The sequence below is a fragment of the Cervus canadensis genome, chromosome 32 (genome assembly GCF_019320065.1).
Source record: "Cervus canadensis isolate Bull #8, Minnesota chromosome 32, ASM1932006v1, whole genome shotgun sequence".
Taxonomy (NCBI): Eukaryota; Metazoa; Chordata; class Mammalia; order Artiodactyla; family Cervidae; genus Cervus; species Cervus canadensis.
Window position 1 is genome coordinate 32,509,889 of NC_057417.1, and position 25,128 is coordinate 32,535,016.

Below are 25,128 nucleotides of genomic sequence, written 5' to 3' on the forward strand. Positions count from 1 at the left end.
ACTTCACTGTCCTTGTTTCAGCTCCACTCCCCGACATCTGGTGGGAATATTTGAGAAGTCAATCCCAGATGCCATTTCATTTCACCCATAGTACCTCAGTTTACATCCCAGAAAACCTCCCCCCTGCCTTTAACACGGCCATAAATCCATGTCTCACCTCACAAAATGAACACTTGCTCCTTAACGTTATCAAGCACACAGTCCAGGCTCCACTCCCCCCTGACGGTCTAACAGGTCTTGTTTATGGTGGTTTCCTTTGAATCACAATGTGATGAGCCTGGAAGCCTCATTTTAATCAAAACAGTCTCCCCTCTCTCTGTTTTCATGCCAGGGATTTGTTGAAGAGACAGAACCAGTGGATCATAGCCTTGTGTAACTCCATGAAGCTAGGAGCCATGTGGTGAAGGACCACCCAAGACAGAAGGGTCATGGTGGAGAGTTCTGACAAAACGTGGTCCCTCGGAGAAGGGAATGGCAACCACTGCAGTGTTCTTGCCTTGAGAGGTCTGTGAACACTGGTCCTGCAGGGACACCCACATTCTGGGTTATGTGGTTTCTTTGATCTCGACGATGAGAACGTTCCTCTTATCTCTTTTACTGAGAGCCAGAGGAAGTGTGTTTTGGTGAGAAAGCTCATCCGGGATACCCAGAGCTGGGGTCAGCGGGTCGGAGAATTGGTGCATCTTAAGTTCCGACGTGTACCGCTGAGAAGGTTTTCCTAGTTTATAACCCCCACCCCCAGCCCCAGTCAGAGCCAAGCCCTGGATTGCCTTGTTCTTTAACATGTGATAATTCTACTTCTGGCCACAAGAGGCCAGCAAGGCCCAGATGTTGGACCCAAGGGACCCTCCAAGGCTGGATCCTGGGCTTTGGATCCTCTTGAGCGGGGCCAGGGTTGGGGTGTCAGTAAGCAGGAGGTGGGTGAGTGGAGTGGATGGGGCCGGTATGGATGAGGGGCTTGGCATGTCAGAGAGGAAGAGAGACGGGCTGGCCTGTCAGGGCTAGTGGTCAGCTCCTGGGAATTTGAGTGCAGAACATTTCTGTGATTAAAAACACGTGCTGGTTTTCCAATCATTATCTTAATTTTTAGTGCTATGGATAAAGAATTTGGAGCTTAGTCCACTGCTCTTGACTGAGGTCAGGAGGGGAGGCGTGATCAAAGGGAGTTGATGTGAATGGTTATTTCAAGTGCTGGACAGTGGCTGTGGACGTGCTTGCTAAGTCGATTCATTCGTGTCCGACTCTCTTGACCCTGTGGACTGTAGGCCTCCAGGCTCCTCTGTCCATGAGATTCTCCAGGCAAGAACGCTGGAGTGGGTGGCCATGGCCTCCTCTAGGGGATCTTCCCGACTCAGAGATCGAACCCACATCTCTTATGTCTCCTGAATTGGCAGGCAGGCCTTTACCACTAGTATCACCTGGGAAGCCCCAAAATGCCAGGCTTATCTGCCTGCTTCCTTGCTCAGCTGGGAGGCACAGTTCATGGGATTCTCCAGGCAAGAATACTGGAATGGGATGCCATTCCCTTTTCCAGGAGATCTTCCCGACCCAGGGATTGAACCTGTTTCTCCTGCATTGCAGGCAGATTCTTTACTGACTGAGCCACCTGGGAAGCATGGACAGCTATGGGTGAATCCCTTAAGGAGTCTGGATAAATACAGATGGCTGCTAAAACAGAGAAATTCAAATTGTCTATCCATATCCTTAGCAAGTTCATGTATATAGTTTTTATGAGAATGTCATTCCTAAGGTTTAATGAAATTGAGCTTCTACGATATTTAAGAATATGCTAGCTCACTCAATTCAGGCATGTTATCTGATGGCAAACAGAAATGATAAAGAAACGTCATTTTAAAAAAGTTAAAGTTGATAACCATCAATTACAGCAGAAAATGGGCCCCCAAACAACACACACTTTCTGTCTGCCTTTCTTGTGCACACACACACACACAGAGCAGGTACAACAATGTGGCTTTTTTTCTATATTGTTACATGTATTTTAAGTCTTTTCAGTCTAATTAAAGTATAATTTACACATAGCAAAGTACACTCTCGTGAAGCGTTCAGTTCTAAGAGTTTTGACAGGTTTATACAGTCATGTAATCACCCTCAAGAGTGAGATCCAAGACAAATCCATCACCCCTAAAATTCACTCATATCCCTTTGCTGTCACATGCAGCCACCCCAGTCCCCAGGCCCCAGAAACCACTGATGTCTATGAGTTCGTTTCTGTATATGATGTGAGATATGGAGGCAACAATATTTTTGCACATGGATATTAAGTTTTTCCCAGCACCATTTGTTGAAGAGACCGTCCTCTATAGCCATTAAGTTACCTTGACATCTTTGTAAAAAAATCAAAGGATCTGTTTTATTCTGCTGGTCTGTATGTTATTTTCCCCTGTTCATAACGGCTTGATTAGTGTAGCTTTAAAATAAATTGAAATCACCTAGCAGGATTACTCCAACTTCATTCTTCTTTTGGTATCGCTATATTTTTATTTTAGAGTTTTTTAAAGATTATTTTTAAAATCTTTTGGCCGTGCCTCATGGCATATGGGATCTCAGTCCCCCCACCAGGGATCGAAACCAGCCCCTTGCACTGGATGGGTGGAGTCCTAACCACTGGCCCACCAGTGGTTCCAATTTTAGTTTTAGAGCAGGAATACCTTCTCCTTCTCCTCCTCCTGCCCTTCTTCCCCTCCCCCTCCATCTAGGCCTCCAGATCATTGGAGAGCCTGGCGTTGAACTTGGCTTCTTTCTCTTAGAAGGTCCCTCCAGCCCTAGTGGTCTCTTTGAACATGAGACTGGTTTCACTGGAATGACGCCCTTGGGCACTTTGCAAACAGATCACGGGCTGAATAAGAGGTGTCTGGAGGATGAAGTCCAGACCCTGACAGCCCCACGGCCCTCCTCCAGTCCTGGTCTCTGCTGCTGGGGTGGTTTGGGGTTTGGACCCCCAGCTAAGTCAGGAGAGAAGTGATGTGTTTGGAGGAGGTGGGGGGCAGGGAAGAGAGTGAGGGGGCCCAGGCGGAGGCGGCAGTTGGGAGCCGCAAGACCCCCAATCAGAGTTACCCTCCAGGCTGCCAGGCCCGCCCCCCCCACCCCGGGGTTGCCTCACCCACCTCCTTCCTCTTCCTGCAGCTGCACCCCGTGACTGACGGATGGGGTGTGAAGACCCAGCTCCCTCACTCCTGGAGGGTCTCCCCAGCTTCAGAATGCCCCTGGGGACCTGCTGAAGCCAAGGCTTCACTGCAGCCCAAGGGCTCGCCCTGCCCTGCTGCCCACCCAGAAATACTGCCTCAATACATCCCCTCACTAAGCTCATCTCAGAGTCCGAGTCCTGGGAACCCGGCTGGGGGAGTTGCTTTCCCCTTTCTGGCCAGACCTGAAGCCGGCTGCTGGGGGAGGGGGTCAAGGCAGGAAAGGAGGAAGAGTCCCCTCCCCAGCCATCGCCTCGGCCCCCAACCCTGCCTTCCTGGGCGGGCAGTTCTCTCAGGCCACGGCACACGGTGGCCCGAGCGAGGGGCGCGTGGTCGAGCCCCAGGTTCAGCTGATGACAGAGGACGGAGCAGGCTGGCGAGACCAGCACTCCCGCAGTGATGCACACACTTAATGCAGGCTGTAAAATCTGGAATGTGCTATAAAATCTGAGATGTATATGTGTATGTAAGCCTCTTTGCTTCTCTGGTGACTCAGAGAGTTAAAGAATCTGCCTGCAACGCAGGGGACCTTGGTTCAGTTCCTGGATCAGGAAGATCCCCCGGAGAAGGGCATGGCTTCCCCTTCCAGTGTTCTTGCCTGGAGAATCCACGGGCAGAGGAGCCTGGCAGGCTACAGTCCATGGGGGTCACAAATAATCGGACGCGACTGAGTGACTAACACACTAACATATGTATTTCATCCATATACATGTATATATAGCTACACACATATACACATGTACACACACATACGTGCACACATGTATACATGCGCGCACACATGTACACACATATATACATATACACAACACACATGTACATGTATATACATATGTAACATACAGATAAGACACACGCTGGCTCCAAGGTGGCACAAAGGAAGAAGCTGTTTTCTTGAAAGCTCCCGCAGAGCCCTTTGATCTGAGTCTGGAAGAACAAATCGAGGCCTGCCAGGCAGATTAAGGCGGAAAGGCGTTCCAGGCGGAGGAAACAGCATCCATGTGGTCATGGAGCGGGAGAAAGCCATGCATGCTTGGAGGAGTTTAGAGTCACTTACTGTGATGGTGGGTGAGGCCCTTTTCTCCTGATTCCACCCTGAGGGCCATGGGAAGGAGAGGGAGCCTGGCCTGATCTGGTCTGCATTTCAGAGAGGCTGCTCTGGTAGGGAGGGGGTGGGAGGGAGGGGTCCTGGCAAGGACTCTGCTGGGCCCCTGAAGCCCGATGGGGGAGGGCAGGTCCTGGGCCCCTGTTGTCACCCCCTCTCTGTAGCTGGGGGTGCTTGGGTGGGCCTGTGAGTTCTGCCCCAGGAAGCTTCCCCGAGTCCTCCCTCCACTCCAGGGCCTGTCTGGCCCTTGGAGGGTCTATAGCCTCCCCCACAAAGCCTGGATCTTTGCAGGGCCCTCAAGATACAGGCAACCAGTAGTGGCACACTCTTGGGGTACGACCCAGGCACATTAGGCACCCCAGCCCCGCCTCCAGGGTGGGCAGCAGAGACGTTAAGCCCTGGACCCATCCTCCATGGCTTTGCCTCCTGACCCCTCCTCTCTCCGCTGTTTGACTTGGGCATGTCATTGAACCTCTTTCTACCTCAGTTTCCCCCTTTGTACAACAGGGAGGGAAATCTACCAAGGGATGCTGAAATGAGTGAGTCTGTGCAAACCACACACCTTGCAGGTAGTAAGTTCTCAGTTCACATTGGCTGGTACTGTAGTTCCCACTTTAGCCCTGAAATCAGGATGTGTCTTAGCATTCGGTGACCTCTTTATTGGCAATAACAGCCAGACACTGGAAAACAGCCCAGGTGTCAGTCAACAGTGGAGTGCGCACGCTAACCTCGGTACGCCCACACCCTGGGGAACGGACTCAGTGATAAAAGGAACCAGTTACTGATCCATGAAGCAACTTGGATGAATCTCAGAGGCGTTACACTAAAGATCAAAGGATATCAAAGGACATCAAAGGCATTATGTTGAATACAGACTGTGTGTGAAGTTCTAGAACAGGCAAAACTAACCAGAAGAGTGGTTTTCCCTGGGAATGGGTATGGAGGTTGACTGGCACATGAAGGAACTTTCTGGGGTTCTATATCTTGAAAGAATTTGGCTTATGCATGTGTATGTTCTTGTCAAATACCCATGACTGTTCGCTCAAGATTTGTATTTCATTTTTTGTAGATTTTCTCGTAAAAAAGGATGGTAAACACATATTCAACTCGCATTAATGATATGTACCCTAGTGTCTATTATGACTCCAAGCTACTTTGAAATGCACTCAAAAGAAACAAAAGATGGAATGATGGTATGGATCGAGGCATAGATACGTGACAGGACCAAATGCTAGCTATAGATTCTGGGTGGTGTGTACCTGCATGTTCGCCGTACCATTCTGTGAAGCCTGTATGCCTGAAAGAAGTTTGTGATACCATGCTGGCAAAATTAATTGCCAGCAATTTATCTTTCTGAGTGTCCCCTAGAAGTGCACCTTACCTGGATGGTGTCTTAGATTTGACGAAATGTGGCATTGTCGATGAGAAGCTGGGTCTCAGCTGGGAATTGGGGGGGTGCCCTCATGACTTCTCTTCCTCCATTTCCACTTGCAGACATTCTTTATTTATTACTTATTTTTGGCTGTGCAGGGTCTTCATTGCCGTGCGAGGGCCCCCCCCCCCACAGTGGCAGCGAGCAGGGGCTGCTCTCTGTTGGGGTCCAAGGGCTTCGTGTGGCTCTAGAGCACCCAGGCTCAGTAGCTGTGGCACCCGGGCTCCACGTGGCCTCAGGGCACGTGGGAATCTTCCTGGGCCAGGGGTCGAATCTGTGTCCCTGCACTGATGGTGGACTCTTAACCACTGCACCACCAGGGAAGCCCTTGAAGACACGTGGCTTCTGTCTCCCAGCATCTCTGTTCTCTGTTCCCTCAGCTCAGCTGGGTGTCTCTGCCTTCAATGGCCGCTGCTCTCCTGTGAGCACCCCCGCTACGTCCTCTGTACTGTGGAGAGGGCCACGCGCCCACGGCGTTGCTTAAAACCCGCTGCCTCTCCAGTGCCTGGAGGGTGTTGTCCAGACCCCGCACCCAGGCTGCCTCTGCACACGCCCTTCCCTCTGCCCGGAAGGCGCTTCCTCCCGTGGCTGCCCCTGGTCCTCCTGGCTCACGTCCAGCCATCGAACAGCCTCAGCTGAGATGCCTTCCCCTAGTCCTGGCCCCCAAGGCAAAGCCACTTCCCCTTTGTGGTCCCCGCATCCCCCAAGACCTCACCTGCGCCTTGGCTGTTGCTTTCCCCAGACCTGCCTCCTCCATCCACCTGGTGCCTCAAGCTGGGAGGCTGGGGGACTGAAAGGGAAATTCTAGAGACAAGCAGGGGGTTTGCTGTGAGGTCGGTGTGGGTTTACAACCTGGCTCCACCCTTCCTGTTGGTCCCCAGCCTCCTGTCCAAGCCTCAGTTGATCAACTGAACGGGAATCACTGTCCGACTGTTGAAAGGATCCATGCGATGATGTATGTGAAGAGTCAGGCAGGTGACAGGTACTCAAATTGATCACTTGGGCATCAAACAAATGGTTTGCGATCATCAGACCCCACGCTCTAGGCGGCCAGGACTTTGCCAGCTTTTAGTCCCAGACCCTGCTAGGAACATCATAGGTGCCCATTCATATCTACTGTTGGAGATTAACGTCACCAAGAGGGAGGGGGAGGAGGGTCGGGTCAGGGCGTGCTGGGGGGCCCCAGGCAGAGATGGCCCCATGGCTGGGGGTTGATCTGGGTGATGGGGAATGTCAGGGCTCCAAGGAAGGGGATAGAAGCATGGGCGGATGGGCAAGCTTTATCTCACCCACCTACTTCCCGCTCTGCCCCTCCGAATCACTGGGAACGCGCTGAGTGTGTGATCAACATCTGTTCGATAGCGTAGGGGCTCCAGGCTTAGACAGAATCGGCGGTGATTTTCAGTCTAGCCATGTGGCTTAAGTTGGCTGAGCCTGCTTCCTCACCTGTAAACTAGAGAGAGGATTCCGGGGAAACAGACTTTCCATAATCACATCAGACCCAGGCTGCCTTTGTTGCCTGGTGATTCTGCAAGGTGGGTGCTGCTACCCCGATTCTGCAAGTTGGGGCGGCGCTGAGGCTGGAGCACTAGCCCCCGGCCTTGAGTCCCGGGGAGGCCACTTCAGAGCTTCCCAGGCACTACCCAGGGGGTAGTGCTGGTACCACCTTTGGGGCTCGGGGGACCGAAGGAGGAGCAGCAGAGAGGAAGGGGAGCTCGCGAGTGTGGTTGCGGCCAGGCGAGGCTGAGGGGCTGACCCTCTCGGTCCGTGAGCTGTCACCATGGCGGAGCTGCAGGTCCCATCTGGAGATGAGGGGTGTCGCCCAGTCCCAGGAGAGGTGAGCCAGGCTTTGGTGACGAGGCCGGGCCGAGCCTGGGACCACAGACCTAGCAGGAGGCAGGACTTCCCAGGTGGCGCTAGTGGTCAAGAGCCCTCTGCCAATGCAGGAGATGTCAGAGACGCCAGTTTGATCCCCGGGTTGGGAAGATCCCCTGGAGAAGGAAATGGCAACCCACTCCAGTATTCTTGCCTAGAGAATCCCATGGACAGAGGAGCCTGGAGTCCATGGGGTCTCACGGAGTTGGACATGACTGAAGCAACTTACCGCGCGCACACACACACACGCACACACACACACACACACACACACACGCACGGGCTTGCACCAAAGGGTCAGCAGTGAGCAGGGCTGGACCTCCCTTCGGGGTGGGGGTGGGGGTGGGGCAGACCCGGGCCCTTTGCCCCGAGGGCGGGGGCCTGAGGCTTGTCCACCAGCCCCTGCTACCCTGGAGCCCACTTATCTTCTTTCTCACACGCAGCCCAACCCTGACTCCTGTGCAGGAGTCAGGCCCTCGGTTGCTATAACAACTGGATTCCGGTGGTAAAAATAGTAACTTATTTTTTATTCAACTTCTCTTGCTCTTGGAGGAAAAGAAAATCCATTTCTAGGCTTGTGTTTCCTTATGGGGGTCTTCGCTGGGGCCCTGCTGAGCTCACTGGCAACACCTGCTTGAAGGCTGACCATGGATGGGGGCTGGGAGGAGGTGAGCGGAGCCGGAGCCGGGGAAGGCCCAGGTCCCCTGCTCTAAGCGTCTCTGCTGGGCCTCTGGGGTTGTGGTCAGCAGCGGACACCCTGAGCCTGGGCCTGGCTACCCCAGAAAGGGGGGGACTCTCACCTTTGAAAAGCCAGCAGGGGCGTTTTGGAAATTGAGGTGGAGGGCATTGGAGGAGGTCTGGCTGGTGCCTGGGGACCGGTGTGTCCTGGTGCAGCTGATGGTGAGGCTGGGGGCAGAGATTGGGGTTCAGAGCAATGGCGATGGAGGTCGTCAGGGAAAAATAGCCACGATGTTCAGGGCTTGGCCTTAGCTGCCTCAGTGTGACTTTGGGCTCCTGGAGGTCTAAGAACTCCTTGGAACGGGAGGTTCTGTGCGGGCAGTGAACTCGGAGTCTGCAGAGCAGGGCTCCTCAGGCTGTGTGACCTGGGGAGGGTTCCCTGGTCCCTTTCAGCCTCACTTTCCCTCCTGTATACAAGGGGAAGAGGCACTGGCCACCAACGCCATGAGCCCCGCCCTTCTTAACCACGAGACCCAGTAAGAAACCCATTTTCCTTCCCAACCGGGACCCAGATGTATACAAACAAAAGTTTCTTGAATGTACGTGCGGGTTCAGTCCTGTCTTGACTCTTTGCGACCCTATAGATAGTAGCCCACCTTGATCCTCTGTACATGAGATTTTCCCAGCAAGAAGACAAGGTCCTCCTCCAGGGGATCTCCCAACTCAGGGCTCGAACCTGCGTCTCCTGCATTGGCAGATGGATTCTTTACCGCTGAGCCACCGGGGAAGGCCCTTCTTGAACGTGACCTGTTCCCATTGTCTCTCTTCTACTTCGCTTTCTTTTTAAACGCTGCTCACCATCCTGAGATTGACTTCATGATCGTCTTGTCGTGTGGTCCCACGGAACCTTCCATGATGTTGGCAGCGGTCTGATACGGTAGCCCCTTGAAATACAACTAGTGTAACCTGGGAACCACATTTTCAATTTTATTTGGTTTTCACTCAGTGTGAGATGTAAAGACCTGCCCGAGGCTGGTGGCCACTGTACTGAAAGTCACAGCCTTGGCAGGTCCAGAGAGCAAGTCGAACCCACGGGTCTCCTTCCAGCCCGGCCCTCCCGGGCCCTCCTCACTGGCTGGACCCTCAGCCCTGCCAGACCCTGTGGCCCACACATCTATCCCTTGGCCTTCATGCTTGGCATGCTTGGCGTCATCCCTTGGCACTCATGCCAACCTTGACCTCAAGCTCACCTGGCCAAAACCCCATTCATGCCCTCCCGGCTTCCTGTCGCTGCCCCTCTGGCCTCCTCCTCCTCCTTTCCCCACCCTCCTCCCTGTGCTGTCCTGTGCTTCCTTGCTCAGTCGTGTCCGATTCTTTGCAGCCCACCAGGCTCCTCTGTCCATGGGGATTTTCTAGACAAGAACATTGGAGTGGGTTGCCATGCCCCCCTCCGGGGATCTTCCCAAGCCAGGGAGAGAACCCAGGTCTCCCATATGGCAGGCGGATTCTTTACCACCTGAGCCAACAGGGAAGCTAGGTGGCATCCATACCCACCCAGCAGGGCCAGCCAGAAACCCAGGGGCCATCCCCTACTTCTAATCCTCCATCAGCAGGGTCTGCTGGATTTTACCTCCTAAGCACTCCTGGATCCCTTGCCTTGTCCATCCCGCCCCCCTAGCCCCGCTGTGGCCTCTGAATGCATATACCTGCAACCCTTCTGGTCCTTACCCGTTCCATGTGTGTGTGCTCAGCGTCTGGAACCCAAAATGAATTTGATGGAGTTCCTTTGTCTTTCTCCTTCTTCTTCTAGCTACCTTGGGGCAGAGGACGTGGGTGGGATTATTCTCTGACTGTGTAGTAAGATCTCAAATAAAGCTGGTTATAAAAAGTAGCAAGGAGCTGGGGCTTGGGAAGGGAGGGGAGGAGGGAGAGGTGTGTGGGTGCGAAGGGATGGCCTGTCCTTCTATTTGGGGACTTATCCTTCCCTGTTGGAGGCTGGCCTGCCCTCCAGCAGCCCCTCAGGGTGTCGCCTCTCCCAGTAGGTGGTTTCACAGAGCCCATCACCCAAGCCAAGGTCCTCTAAAGGAGACAGCTGCATTTTGTACAGACCCGGGGTGGGGGTGGGCAGATCCTGGTTATCTGGAATCTGGCGACCAAATGTCCAGACGCTTGTGCCCCTGTCTGGGGATCACGAGGGTCCCCAGAATCATAGCCTCTGGGAGTTGGGGGGTTCCCCAGAGATTGCGGCCATCTCCTTGGGGCCGTCGAGCCTCGAAGGGGCGTCAAGGCGGCGGGGGGATCGCGAGGTACAAGTACCCTCTGGGGCCGGGCACGCAAGGGGCTGCGGGGCAGGCTCGCCTGCAGGCTCCGCACGCCTTGCTGCCCAGCCCCGGCCGGGGCGGGGGTGGGAACAGTAAAGCCAGGGCAGCGTGGCTCCGTCTAACAGGCCGTCTTCGGGCTGGAAGAACTACGTGAGGAGGGGGCCCGGGGAGTGAGGGGGAAGGGGCTGCATTCGGAACCCCCGGGCCCCCCCTCCTCCTCCAGGCCCCCCGCCCCCCAGCGAGGCCGGGAGGGGTCCGCCCCGCGCGGGGAGGGGGCCGGGGCCGCGGGGACTCAGGCGATTGGCCCGGAGCCCCCCCGCCCCGCCCGCCACCATCTGCTCGGGATTTGGCGTCGGCGGCTCCCGGCTCCGCTCCAGCTCGGCTCCGCGCGCCCCCGGCCGCCCCCGCCCCGCGCCCGCCGACCTGCTGCTCCCGCCCCGCGGCCTCTCCGAGTTGCCGCGGTCGGAGCCCCCGGCTGGAGGCCAATGGAACCGCCGCGATGTTCGCCCCGCGGCTCCTGGATTTCCAGAAGACCAAGTACGCGAGGTGAGTGGCGGGGGCGCGCGGGCGCGGGGGCGCGGGTCCGGCTCCCCGCACGGCCAGCGCGCCCCCCGACCCGAGAATTCGGGGTGACCAGTGGACCCTGTCCCCGGGCCGGAAGAACCCGGACGCGAGACGTCGCGGTCTTTGTGAGCTCTGCGCTCTGGACCCTGGAGGCGCTCGGGTTCCCAGCGCCTCAGACACACTTAGCGGGGTGCCCTGGGGCCAGTCGCTTCACCTCTCGGAACCTCGATTTCCAGGTCTGCAAGGCAGGGATAACGAGCGTCCCCACCCCGGGGGCCCCCCGCGAGGGTTAAGTGAGACGATCCCTTGAAAGCTCTTTGCACGGGCTCAGTCGCTACCTGGAGCTTTTGTTAATGATGAAAGGCGTTGGCCAGTACCGCCCAGTCCCCCCGACCACCGCTGTCCCCGCGCTGACCCTTATCCCCAGCCGCCCCTGTCCCCCGATCACCCTGTCCTCCTTGACTACCCCTGTCCCCCCGACCGGCCCTGTCCCCTCACCACCCCTGACCGCCCTCACCGCAAGCAGGACGAATGGGCAAGTGCTCTTTTCAGGTGGGTAAACTGAGGCTCAGCGCCAGGACCTGTGCGTCTTGGCCTTTTCATAATATGAAATCCGTGGTCCCTCCTGAGCTTCCGTTTCCTCTTCTGAAGTGGTGATTTCAGATTGCTGAGTGGAAGCCAAGGTCCTGTGGCTCAGATTCCCAACTAAGGGGCTGGGGGAGGGGAGGGAACACTAAATGGCTCTAAGATCTGGGGAGGGTGGACTTGCCTGCAAGCTGGATGAAAACCCTTTTCTAGGGTTGCCCCTTGGCCCCAGGGGTCTCGGGGGAGATCAGGCCGCTCTGGGCGTGCAGCCCTGCCTTCTGCCTCCTGCCCTGGGGGAGCCTGCTCTGGGAGAGGACACTTTCCCTGCCCTGCCCCTGCCCTGCACCCACGCCTCCCGCCCCCGGGTGGAGGGGCGGGCAGTGAGTTGAGCTGGTGGGCGTCATTTTTGCTCTGGCACAACAGGGCTCATTGTCTCCGGGCAGTTGTTGAGGGCCCCTGGTCCCACGACGTCTCCTCGAGTTCCCGTCAGTGGGAGCACAGCTTGGCCCCAGAGGCCGGGCTGGGGGCGGGGAGAGTGGGTCCTTTCCCCCTCAGTCTCATCTCTGTTTCCCCCGGTGGGAGACGCGTTGTGTCTCCTTCGTAAAGGTGGGGAGTCCCGCTGGAAAGGGGATGCTAGTGGGAATTCCTGGGAGTTTCTCTTGGCGCGAGGGTGGGAGGGGCTGGCTGCGCAGACCTGTGAGGGCTCCTCTGGTGTGGACGCTCGGACTTTCTTAGGCTTTTCTCAAGGGTCCAGTGCGCTCATGTGAGATGTAAGTTGGTGAAGTGTTCACTCAAAGGGAAGGGGGATGCCTGGGACCCGAGGCTACACATGCAGACACTTGGGGGAGGAGCTCTATCCCACACCTGCTGTGTGATCTTGGGTAGGTGTCTCAACCTCTCTGGACCTCTGCTGGTTAATCTGTAGGACAGGAGGGTTGGTGTAAGTGATCGCTAGATTTCGGCACTGGTGCTGCCCGCTCTGTTACTGGAGAAGGGCTCCAGCTGGGCTGAGGGCCGGACCGTGAGCCCTTTCTTTCATGCTGGGACTGAACGACTCTTCTCTGGGTGATGAGCCCAGTGAGGAGACGGAGTGCATCGATTATTTCTGTTCTTCTCCTCCTGGTGCGGCCCTTTTTACCATCCAGTCCACATATTAGGGCCATAATCAAGGCTTTGTGATTGAGTGAATTTAATAATATAACCGAGTTCTCTCCAGTAGAGATATCGTACAAGTCATAGAGGTGGTTTTAAATTTCCTAGTGGTCATTCAGTTTAACATGTAGCTTATGTCCCAACTCAATGTCATAAAAAGGTAAAAGAAACACGTGAAGTTAATGATGAGAATATATTTTAGTTAACTCTTTCTATCTAAAGGACATTCAATATGTAATCAATATAAACAAATTATTCATGAGGTATTTTACATTTTTTTCCAACGATAAGTCTTCAGAATCTGGTGTATTTTATACTTACAGCCCATCCCAATTTGAACTAGCTATATTTCAAGTGCTCAGTAACCACAGATGGTCCAGTGATTGCTGTATTGAACAGGCTAAGACTATCCTCCAGGGTGAGATATGGGTATTAATCCATTCAGGCTGCCATAAGAAAGTACCATAGACTGGGTGCCTAATAAACAGCAGAAAGTTATTCCTCACAGTTCTAGAGGCTGGAAGTCTGAGGTCATGGTGCCAGCATGGTCTGGGTCTGGTGAAGGCCCTCTTCCAAGTTTCAGACTACTGATCTCTTCGTGTGTTAGAAAGACACAGGGCCTGCTCTTTGGCCTCTTCAGATAAGGGCACTAATTCCATTCATGAAAGCTCCACCCTCATGGTCTAATTATGTCTCAAGGGTTCTACCTCCAAATGCCATCACATGGGGGGTTGGATTTCAACATGTGAATTTTTTTTGGAGGCGGGGACATGAACGTCCAGTTCTTAATAGTGTTCTTAGTTAAATGCTGTGTGACATTGCAAAAGATGCTTTCCCTCTCTGAGCCTCTGTTTCTCAGTCGCTGGTTGGACCAGTTTATCTTTAAGGTTCTAGCCTCAAGTCCTTGAATGGCTTATCTACATCCAAAACACACTTATCGCAGAGCTATAGAAATTAAAGACAGGGTGCAGAGCTTGGCAAATTGACCAACGCAACAGAATAGAGAGCCCAGAAACAGACTCATGCGTATAAAGGCGTTTGACTTTTGACGGAGGTGGCATTGCTGATCGGGCAGGGATGGTTTAGTGAATAAATGGTACTGAGACTGTTAGTCAGATGCAAACAAGAAAACTGGAGCCCTACCTCACACTTTACAGAAAAAGCATTTCTAGATGGATTACAGATTAACAAGTGGAGGATTTCCCTGGTGGCCTGAAGGCTGAGACGCTGCATTCCCAATGCAGGGGACGGTGGTTCCATTGCTGGTCAGGGAACTAGCCATCTGCCAGAAATAAAAGTTTGCATGCTGCAATGATGTACTACAGCCTATATATATATATGTGTGTGTATATATATATACACATATACATATACACACACACACACACTCACATACATACATACATAGGACTTGGCTGCGGGGGGAAGAGGAGTGGACGCCCCAGGCCTGCCTGCTCTTTTCCGTCTCCCAGTGGGAATGGAAATGTCTACCCCACGTGCCGCAAGCCAGCTCGCGCCTGGGCTCCACCGCGCGTCTACCTTCTCAGAGTCGCTGCGGGTGTCATCGTGAGATGAGCTCGCCGGAATGGCGGTAGCCAGTCAAGGAAACTGAGGAAAATTTTGAGTCCCTGGACCTTGCAGAACTTGCTAAAAAGCAGCCATGGTGGCAAATGCTGTTTGGGCAGGAATCTGAACCTTCAGCCAAAAATGTAGAGTGTGGCTACCCAGCCGTTACTTGGAGATATCACTTGAATGACTGGGAAGCCTGGCGTGCTGCGGTCCAGGGAGTTGCAGAGTCGGAGACGGCGGAACAACAACTGGGTAGTGTGCGGGTTTCATATTCCAGAAGGTGGGAAGGTTGTCTGCGACAGCTTTGGGAGGTGGGTTTCTTCCCTTTCAGCTTGTGAACCATACTGGGGCCATCAAACTGGACTGGCAGCGGGTAGAGAAGGACAGGGGAGAAAGCCACGAGCAGCTGAAGATCCACAAGAGCAACTGGGATACCTAAGCAGAAAGAAAGAAGAAAGAAAGTCACTTAATTGTGTCCGACTCTTTGTGACCCCATGGACTGTAGCCCACCAGGCTATGGAATTTTCCAGGCAAGAATACTGGAGTGGGTTGCCATTTCCTTTGCTAGGGGATCTTCCTGACCCAGGGATCGAACCTACGTCTCCCATGCTGCGGGTGGACTTTACTGACTGAGCCGCCAGGGAAGCCGCAGGTCAAGAGCAAAGCAGAGGAGCTGGTGTCGTTTGTGAAGAAGAATGTTCTAGCGACTGGTGGATATTTTGGAGGCTTTCTGCTGGGCAGGGCATCCTAAAGAGGACGACTTCACTTCCATTTTTCCTGATTTTTCGAGCCAGCAGCCTCTTGACTCCACCCTAGACCAGCATGTCTCTCCTTCTCTTCTCCCGTGGCTTCCTACCTGCCATGGTGTATCTGATTGGCTTCTGTAAGCATCTGTTGGTTCACCTTGATAACGACGACTCTGCTGTGAGCTTGACCACAACCAGAGAGACGATAGACATTACCTTTTCTAGCACACTTCCCCTGGACTAAACTGTAGGTCAGCAAGAATATTCCTTTCTCCGCTACGTAAGGCGCTGACCAGAACATGGTGCAAGGTGGCATTCTATGGAGGATGAGTGGGCCCTCAAAGGTTGTCCCAAACTTGATCTGTAAAAGAGATAACAAACATATACAGTACCATATGTTCTGCATGGAAAGGAACTGAATGCATTTGCCTTTAAGCATGGAAAAAAAAATACAAGTAAAATTTAAAAAATTGAAAACTTTTTGAAAACTTAAAACAGTATATTTTGGCCATCATGCTAGGCAAAGATTTCTGAAGGCACAGAAATGTACAAACTATAAAAGATGGATAAACTCAACTACAATAGAAAATTTTACTTTTTTATTTGCCAAAAACAAACAAAAAAAATGCCAAGAAAACAAGAGAAGACAAGCCACAAACTTGGAGGACTTATTTGCAACACGTTTAACCAACAAGTAATTAATACTCAGAATCAGGAATTCCATGGAGGTCCAGTGCTTCAGGGGCTTCCCTGGTGGTTCAGTGGTAAAGAATCCACTTGCCAGTGCAGGAGACACAGGAGACTTGGGTTTGGTCCTGCGTCAGAAAGGTCCCCTGGAGAAAGAAATGACAACACATTCCAATATTCTTGCCTGGGAAATCCCATGGACAGAGGAACCTGGCAGGCCACTGTCCATGGGGTCGCAAAAGAGTCAAACATGTGTTAGCGACTAAAACCACCACCAGCACCAGTGGGTAAGACAATATGCTTTCACTGTTGTGGCCTAAGTTCAATTCCTGTTTGGGGAGCTAAAATCCCACAAGCCACACAGCATAGCCAGAAAAGTTTAATATCCAGAATCTGTAAAGAACTATAGTAACAAAAAGACAACCCAATGCAAAATGTAAAAAGAGAGTCCTTTCTGGAAAGGAGAGCGCAGATGAGCAGTAAGCATGTGAAAAGCTGCTCACTTGTGTTCGTGATCAAGAAAATGCAAAGCAAGAGTCCTCGGGATGCCGTGCTTGTATTCAATATGTTGGAAGCCTGACAATACCATTATAATTGCTTTGGAAAACAGAAATTATCACGTGAACCTGGGCACGGCCATTCTCTTCTGGGTGTCTGCCCTAGAGACACTCTGCACGCCTGGGTACCAGGGGAAGATGGCCCAGAAACTTCTCAGCAGCATTGTTCATGGTAAGCAAGACCTGGAGACATGGACCCAGAGGTCCATGCTGATTGAACTGGGTGTCCTTATACAGTGGAATAGTAATCCTGCAATGAAAACGACCTCCAGTTCCAGAGAGTATATGGATAAATCGCACGGATGTGTTGAACGATAGCAAAACACGGAAGAAAGCTTGACTCCAATCATGCAACACTTGAAACTCCTCAAACCAGCTGTGTGGTTTAGGAATGCAGAGAAAGGTATGCAAAAAGTGAGAAAGTGATGATTACAAGATCAGGTTAGCGGTCACCTCTAAGGGAGGGAGGGAAAGATACACAGGGTGCTTCTGGGTCTTTGTAATTCTGTTTTAAAAATATTTACTTGTTTTTGGCTGCGCTGGTCTTCGTTGCCGAGCGAGGGCTTCTCTCTAGTTTTTGTGTATGGGCCTCTCGTCGTGACGGCTGCTCTGGTTGCTGAGCATGGGTTCTAGGGCTCAGTAATTGTGGTGCTTGGGCTTAGTTGCTCCACAGCTTGTGAGATCGTCCCAGACCAGGGTTCGAACCTGTGACCCCTGCATTGGCAGGTGGACTCTTAATTGTGGGACTACCAGGGAAGTCCAGGGTCTTGAGAAGAAAAATAAATTTGGTTCTATGTGTCCTGGAAGGCAACTAGGTCTCACATTTCCTGGGCGAGCCCCATGAGGCCACACCTCACTGCAGGGAGACGGGAGTGAAGTCCCATCTGTCTGTCTGTGCCCAGAGCAACACCTGGCACCTGAGTAGTCACCAGTCACAATCTGTTGCTTGGATCCTGGCTGTGTGACTTTAGATGATTGAATCAAGCTGTGCCAACACCAGTGCCCTTTTTCGCTCAATGCAGTGTGACCTTAAACAGGGGTGGGGGTCATTATAAAATAGCAGTGTGGTTATAGATGTAGCTCATGCTCCTTGGAGAAAAGTTTTTAAATCCTGGGAAGTAGGTATGAAAATGAAAGCAGCAGACCCTCAATCCCATGATCCTGAGATCATCCCTTTTAAATGTGTTGATTTTTCTTCTGGTCTTTTTTTCTATAGATACCCTACAGCTAGCACCGTATGCTGATATTTAAAAATTGACTTGCTATACTCCTTTCTGCTTCGTCTTTCATAATTGCTTGCAGCTGCGGTTCGCCATGGGCTTTTTCGTCATGTCCCAGCTCACCATCACACCCTGCTTTATTTTATTATTTCCCTCTGTTGGACATTCAGGTTGTTTTCTGGGTTCTGCTTCTGTGCAGTCACGCTGCGGGAGCGTCTCTGCAGCACACCCTCGATCTTTTGTACATTCAGGGTGTTGCCCTGGTCACCAGGTCCATGTGAGGATCGCCGATTGCCAGGCTGGGGACCCCCACCCCTTCACAGCGCAGGTCCTGCCGTGGTGTTTGGAGTTGCTCCTGAGGTCAGAGCTGGGTTCTCACTCCTTCCACGGCAGCGTCCTGGGGGAGGAGGAGGAGCCAGGGGCTGGTGCTGTGATGCTGTCCTCTTCTCTGCTCCTTCTCACGGGCAGGGGTCTTTCCCCTGAGCCCCGCTTTCCCCTTTGTAAGTGAGGTTGACAGGTGGGGGCGGGGACGCACGAGGTGGCCGTGGGAGGCCTTCTGTAGGTTTAGTCCCGTCTTGCTGCCTGAAGTCGCTTCAAAGCTACTTAGTCCTGCTCCAGCCGGGACTCTGAATTCTGGAGGTCACAGGTTTCCTAAACCTTGGCGGTCCTTAAGGTGATTAAGATGAGGTACGCGAAGCAGCTGGTGAGGTACTGGTTTACAATTGGTGCTCCGGAGCGTGGTTATTTATGTCATGGTCACTCTGATCCAGGGTGTCTCTTTCCAGAGAAGCTTTGAGGCAGTTTGTACGAAGCAAGTTTCTGAAGATCCAGGGGCTGTCAGAAAAACCCTTCCATCTTGGCAAAGCTTTCTCTGACTTCAGCAGGTGTCTGGGTGGATGGACAGGCTCCATAGTCACAAGGGGCCAGCAGCCGCTCTACGGGACAGCACAGACATTTAACATTTCCATCACTGCAGAAATTCCTCCGGGAGAGCACTGGCCTAAAAGGTTCAAGTGGAAAATGTAATTAAAAGACTCAACAAATGTAAATTAAAGCAAATGTCAGAAACTGAAAAAGTTTATATGATTCTTAATTCTAAAGTATCCAAAAATTCCTATTAAATTGAAAAGGCAAAATTCAATTAAGATGGGTGAGTATAACATTTTAAAGTCAAACAGTATTTAAGTTAAAGCTGAGATATTTTATTTGAGTTTTTGGAAAATATAATTGAAACCCATCTTATGAAAATGAAACTGCTCACGCCTCAAGTCCAATGTCCAGCTCGTTGCCAGCGTAAGGAATAGATAGAGATCAGGCTTATGGTTGCCAAGGGGAGGAGGAAGGAGGGGGTGGACTGAGAATTTGGAGTTGGTAGACGCAAACTATCATGTAGAGAATGGATGAAAAGGTCCTATTGTGGAGCACAGGAGACTATCCAGGGTCCAGGGATAAACCATCATATGAATGTGAGAGAGAAAGTCGCTCAGTTGTGTCTGACTCTTTGTGACCCCATGGACTATACAGTCCATGGAATTCTCCAGGCCAGAATACTGGAGTGGGGTAGCCTTTGCCTTCTCCAGGGGATCTTCCCAACCCAGGGATCAAACTGGGGTCTCCTGCACTGCAGGCAGATTCTTTACCAGCTGAGCTACCGGGGAAGCCCCTAAGCCATCATGGAAAAGAATATTTATGTATTTTGGCGTGTGTGGGCTTTCTGTATTTGCGGCGAGCAGGGGCTTCTCTAGTTGCGGTTCGAGGGCTTCTCACGGCTCTGGAGCTCAGACTCAGTACTTGTGGCCATGGGCTTAGTTGCCCCTTGGGACGTGGCAGCAAGCGTCACAGACCAGGGTCGAACCTGTGTCCCCTGCCTTGGCAGGTGGATTCTTAACCACTGGACCGCCAGGGGAGTCCAGAGAGGAGTATTAAAAAATAATGTGTATATTATTATGTGTAAAACCAAATCACTTGGCTGTGCAGCGGAGATTGGCACAACATTGTAAATCGACTATACTTCCGTTAAAAAAAAGACTAGGACTTCTGTCTCATGCAAGCTGCCTTGCATGCAAGTCCCACACATGTAGAAGTTCAGGCGTGATACGAATGCATTCATATTTCATGTGTCCTTCAGCGGCCACGTGCACCGACTGGGGATTCCAGGGCAATTCATGAGTGTCTTTGAAACCTGGAACTGAAAGGGGAAGAGAGACAAACTGGATGCTGGAGATTGCTGCCTTGAGAGGAAGGCTTTCGAGGATGAATCGAGGTCCTCCCTCAGTACCCACCCTGGGTGGTGGGTTAGTTCCAGGACTCCCTCGACTCCCAGAGTCCGCGGATGCCCCTCTGTATCCTTGGGCTCCGCATCTGTAGACTGAACCAGCTGCTGGTCACTAGTGGTTTCCGCCTGCGGTTGGTGGATCCCTGAGATGTGTAACCTCTGATGGGGAGGGCCAACTGGACTTTGCTTTTCTCTTACCCAGATCTTTCTGCTGCTCACATTCTTCTTGTTCCCAGTGCCACACATGGCATCATCCACAAAGCTCCATGGCATTTGGATGTGATCGGTTTTTGTTTTAAATTGTGGTAAAATATGCATAATGTAAAGTTTGCCATTTCAGCCATTGAAAAAATGTTTATTTTATTTATTTGGCTGTGCTGGGTCTTAGTTGAGGCCTGTGGGATCTAGTTCCCTGACCAGGGATCAAACCCGGGCCCCCTGCATTGGGAGCTCGGAGTCTTAGCCACTCGACCACCAGGGACGTCCTTGTCATTTGCAGACTCTTTTATGATAGCAGTTCTGACTGGTGTGAGGTGGTATCTCATTGTAGTATCTTCCTTTTTAAGGCTGAATGACATTCCATTGTATGGATCTGTACCCATGTTTTGTTCTAGGGACACAGGACAGGAGATGTGACGAAGTACTTGTCTGGGGCCTGCCTGTATTGTTCATAAAATGGTCGTCCGGAGTCACAACTCACACTGCTGACAACGAGTGCTTTTTCCCCCGTGACCAAGGTGCTCGAAGTCTTGTTAACAGAGCAGCCTGTGTTTGTGTGAGCAGGGCCCCCTAAACCCTGATCTGCAGCACACTCCAGAGATCCGTTGCCTTGGCGTCAGGTAGCACCCATTAGAAATCCACTCGCGGTCTGTGGAATCAGAATCTTCATTGTCATAAGCTGCTTCAGTGATCAGGTGTGCATGAAAGTTGGAGAAGCAACAGATCTAAAGGACGGGGTTAGGGACAGAGGCCCTCTCGTTTAAGGGTGGCGCCGCCTGAACACAGCTCTATAGGATTATTGTTGTTGTTCAGTCTCTGAGTCGTGTCTGACTCTGCAACGCTATGGTCTACAGCACGCCAAGGCTTCATGTCCTCCATCTCCAGGAGTTTGCTCAAGTTTGTGTCCATCGAGTTGGTGATGCCACCCAACCATCTCATCCTCTGTCGTCCCCTTCTCCTCCCGCCTTCAACCTTTCCCAGCATCAGGGTCTTTTCCAGTGAGTCAGCTCTTTGCATCAGGTGGCCAAAGTATTGGAGCTTCAGCTTCAGCATCAGTCCTTCCAGTGAATATTTAGGACTGATTTCCTTTAGGATGGACTCATTTGATCTCCTTGCAGCCCAAGGGACACTCCAGAGTCTTCTCCGGCACCACAATTCGAAAGCATCGATTCTTCGGCACTCAGCCTTTTTTATGGTCCAGCTCTCACATCCTAATAGGGTTGTTAGAGTAGGACAGTAGCGCCCTTACTGCCGTCCTTCCCTTGTGCCCAGGGTAGACATCACTAATTGATCGTGGAATTCAAAATCATCCTTCCCACTGAGCAGAGGGAGCCTCGGGTTTCTCAGCCCAGCACGCTTGGCCAGCAGAGAAGCAGGCCAGGGGCACGGCCAGGCAGGTGCAAGAAGTGTGGCTCGAGGGCTTCCCTGGCGGCTCGTGGTTAAGACTCCACCCGCCAGTGCAGGAGACATGGATTCGACCCCTGGTCTGGGAAGATCCCCCGGCCGCAGAGCAGCCAAGCCCGTGCATCAAAACTGCTGAGCCTGTGCTCTCGAGTACGGGAACCGCAACTACTGAGCCCGTGAGCGCTAGAGCCCGTGCTCCACGAGACAAGGGAAGCCACCCCAGTGAGGAGCCCGCGGATCGCAACCAAGAGTAGCCCCTGCTTGCAGAAACTAGAGAAAGCCTGTGCAACAGCCAAGACCCAGCACAGCCAAAAAAAAAAAAAAATGTGGCTCGAGATTTGGGTAGATTCATTCCCAGTGTCCCAGACTGCTTCTCTGCCACTGGTTTTTTTTTTTTTTTTCATGTTAATTGCTGCCACAGTAAAGACACGCACCATTTCCCAAGTGTTTTGTATGTTCCAGGCTCTGCTTCCAATACTGCATGCATTGATTGTTAGCCATCCCGGACCCTGCCAGCTCAGTGTCCTTGGCCCCAAGTTACAGGTGAGGTGCCAGGGAGGCTGGGCCGGTGGCCAGGGAGAGGGGCGGCCAGCGCTAACCCCAGCTCCGTCTCACCTCAAGTCTGAGCTTTTGCCAAGCCCTCCCTGCGGGGAACCCAGCCCTCCTTCCAGGGATCCCCAGACCGCCAGAGCTCCCGGCTGAGGCCCAGACCCCTGCAGCCCGCTCCCTGGGGGGTTCTGGGGACCCCTAGCCAGGTGAGTGGGAGGGCCACTGGAGTGACCCCAGAGTGCTGGCTTAGCTCATGGTGTCACTGTGGACAGTGGCTCACCGTGACTAAGTGAAAATGGAAGAAAGTGAAAGTGTTGGTCGCTCAGTCATGTCCAGCTCTTTGTGACCCCGTGGACTACAGCCCGCCAGGCTCCTCTGTCCGTGGGATTCTCCAGACAAGAATACTGGCGTGCGTTGCCATTCCCTTCTCCAGGGGCGCTTCCCAGCTCAGGGATCGAACCTGGGCCTCCGGGGTTGCAGGCAGATTCTTTACCGTCTGAGCCATCAGGGAATCCTTGACTAAGTGAAGTCACTTCTTAAAAAGCAGAGCATCCGAGCTCGTTGCAGACTTTGGTGCATTTAGGGCTCCGTGGGGCCTGGAGCTGGAGGCCAGGTGCCCCACAGAGGCCTTAGCGACTCTCTGGGGGTTCGCCCCGTTCTCCACTTTCTCCCCGTCTCCCTCCCTCACCCTGGACTCTGTGGGTCCTCCCTGCCTCCTCCTCATAGTTCCCGCTTTCTCGGAACCTCAGCGCTCCACCTCTGCTGCTTGCAGCCTCCATCCTGTTGTGTATTTGACTTGCTCCCTTGGCCGTCTCCCCACAAGCTTGGGGGTGGTAGAGAGTGTCAGTGTGTCCTGTCTCTACCTGGGAGTGAACGGCACATGGTAAATGCAGCAAGTCCCCAATGGATTGAGGTCCGTTCCGAGAACACATTCGTGAGTCCAGTTTGCTTGTAAGTCCGACAAAGTTAGCCTAGGTACCCAACTAACACGGTACTGTACTGTAGTAGGTTTATAATACTTCCCACACAGATGATACATAAACACACACACAAAAGAAAACGTTTTAAATGTTATAGAACAGTACCTTGAAAAGTCCAGTAGTCCAGTACAACGGCTGGCGTACAGGGGCGGGTGTCGGGTCACCAGGCAAGAAGGGTTAGTGACCGGGGAAGGGAGAGGGGGTGAGAGGTGGTAGAGCGGAAGGGTCACCAGCGGTGGGAGACGTGGGGCACAGACGTGGGGCACAGACGTGGGGCACAGATGTGGGGCTCAGACGTGGGGCACAGACGTGGGGCTCAGACGTGGGGCTCCCGCACAGCTGACGCTGATGGCACAGTCTGGTTCCTTGCTGGAGTCAAGTCTTAGCTACCCTCTTGGAAAGAAAAAAAGATCCAGTGATGTCTGGGTAGTAGACATTCGCATCTTTGGAAGCTTGCAACTTGGGACTTAGTGTACTTGAGAAATGGAAAGTAGGGTTTCTCCGTGGTGCCTTCTGGCGTCAGACCCCCTGCGTGTGCCTCGGGGGCCCCGCCAGTGAATGGCTGTGTGATCTTGGGCTTGTTTACCTGGCCTCTATGTGCCTTGGTTTCCTCTTCTGAGAGATGGGGAATAATAGTGGTGCTAAACTTACGGGGTTGACTGAGTCTCTGAACATCGGTTTCCTCATCTGTAAAATGGACAGAATAGTCGAGCCCCGTTGTGAGAGGTCTGGAAGACTGAGTGCCGACCCTGGCCGGTGCTCGGCCCGAGTCCCGCGTGCAGTGAGTGCTCTCGTGGGTGTCGTCCGTCTTGGTCCCGTTGCTCCCCCACTGGGGGCTCTCGGGCTGGTCACTTAGCTTCCCCGGGACTCAGGTCCTCCATCACTGCATGAGGTGTGGGCCGGGCGCATACACTTACCAGCAGGCGGGCTGTGCCCCTTGGCCGCAGACTGGACAGTGAATAACCCTGAATGAAGCAGAATCATTAGGGTCACTCCAGGAGTGACTCCTCTTGGGACCGGGTCCTTGCACCCTCAGGTCCCGCTTTTCAGGGAACCTGAGCTGCAAAGCTGTGATCCTCAGGCCTGGGTGGGGGGCTCTGTCCTGGGGCTCCCTTCTTCCACCCGATGGTGAAGTTCCCCCTCCTCCCAGAATGCCCAGCTGAAGGAGTCATCCGGGGCGCGAGGGCATCTTGACGGGTTGTCGGGATGCCCCTGAGTCTCTGCCATGTGAGCAGATATGACCACCCAGAAGGCGGAAGCCCTGGGGATTCTGGGGCTGTTTTTTTAATCTATCTATCTATTATCTGTGCAGCATGTGGGATCTTAGTTCCCCGACCAGGGATCGAACCTGTGCCCCCTGCATTAGACGTGCAGAGTCTTAACCACTGGACCACCAGGGAAGTCCCTCCGATTTTAATAATTACTGCTGGGGTTGAAGTCTTTAGGTGGGGGTGGGGCAGGAGAGAGAGGGGCTCGAGGGTGGATCTGTGCCGAGTGTGTTGGCCGACCATGGGGAGGGCAGCCAGGAACACATTTCCCGCCGTCGACGTGGACACATGGCTGCTCCACACAGCTGCATCTGTGTTTCGTTTGTTCATGAATTCAGCAATAATCGCCGCATGTGGCGAGGTGCCGGGCGCTGTCCCGGTTGCTGGGGACACAGGGCTGACCAAGACAAGCTCCGTGACCTCATGGAGCTCACGTCCTGGTGTGAGAAACAGACAACAGACGGATGACTATGAGATGGGATTTCAGGGGGTGACTGGCCAGACAAGGATGTGAGGTGCAGGGTGCATTGGAATTAAAATGGACCTAATGATGCTTCCCTCGTAGGACTGTTTGGAGGAAATGTACGTAAACCTGCATTCAGGGGGTGCCCGTTAGGACTGGTTCTGCAGGGACGGGGTGCTTGCTGCGGAGCCGGGCACCCCAGGGAGCTGTCCTTTCAGCACCAGCAGGTCTCCGCTCAGCGCCCTCTGCCTGGACTGCAGACCTGAGCTGACAGAT

At 53.1% G+C, this 25,128-nt stretch overlaps 1 long non-coding RNA gene, 1 other non-coding gene and 1 pseudogene across 2 annotated transcripts in view; 2 read left to right on the plus strand and 1 right to left on the minus strand.

Moving 5' to 3' along the window:
- The first annotated feature begins 11,117 nt into the window (after positions 1 to 11,117).
- LOC122432964 overlaps positions 11,118 to 25,128 on the plus strand; it is a 29,061-nt gene continuing 15,050 nt past the window's right edge. The window contains exon 1 of the long non-coding RNA XR_006266987.1: positions 11,118 to 11,160. This is a non-coding gene — a long non-coding RNA (uncharacterized LOC122432964). The remainder of the gene's footprint in view (positions 11,161 to 25,128) is intronic.
- On the plus strand, positions 14,393 to 15,235 carry LOC122432963 (annotated as a pseudogene).
- TRNAR-UCU lies at positions 24,449 to 24,521 on the minus strand. The gene has a single exon. It is a non-coding gene; the product is annotated as a tRNA-Arg (tRNA).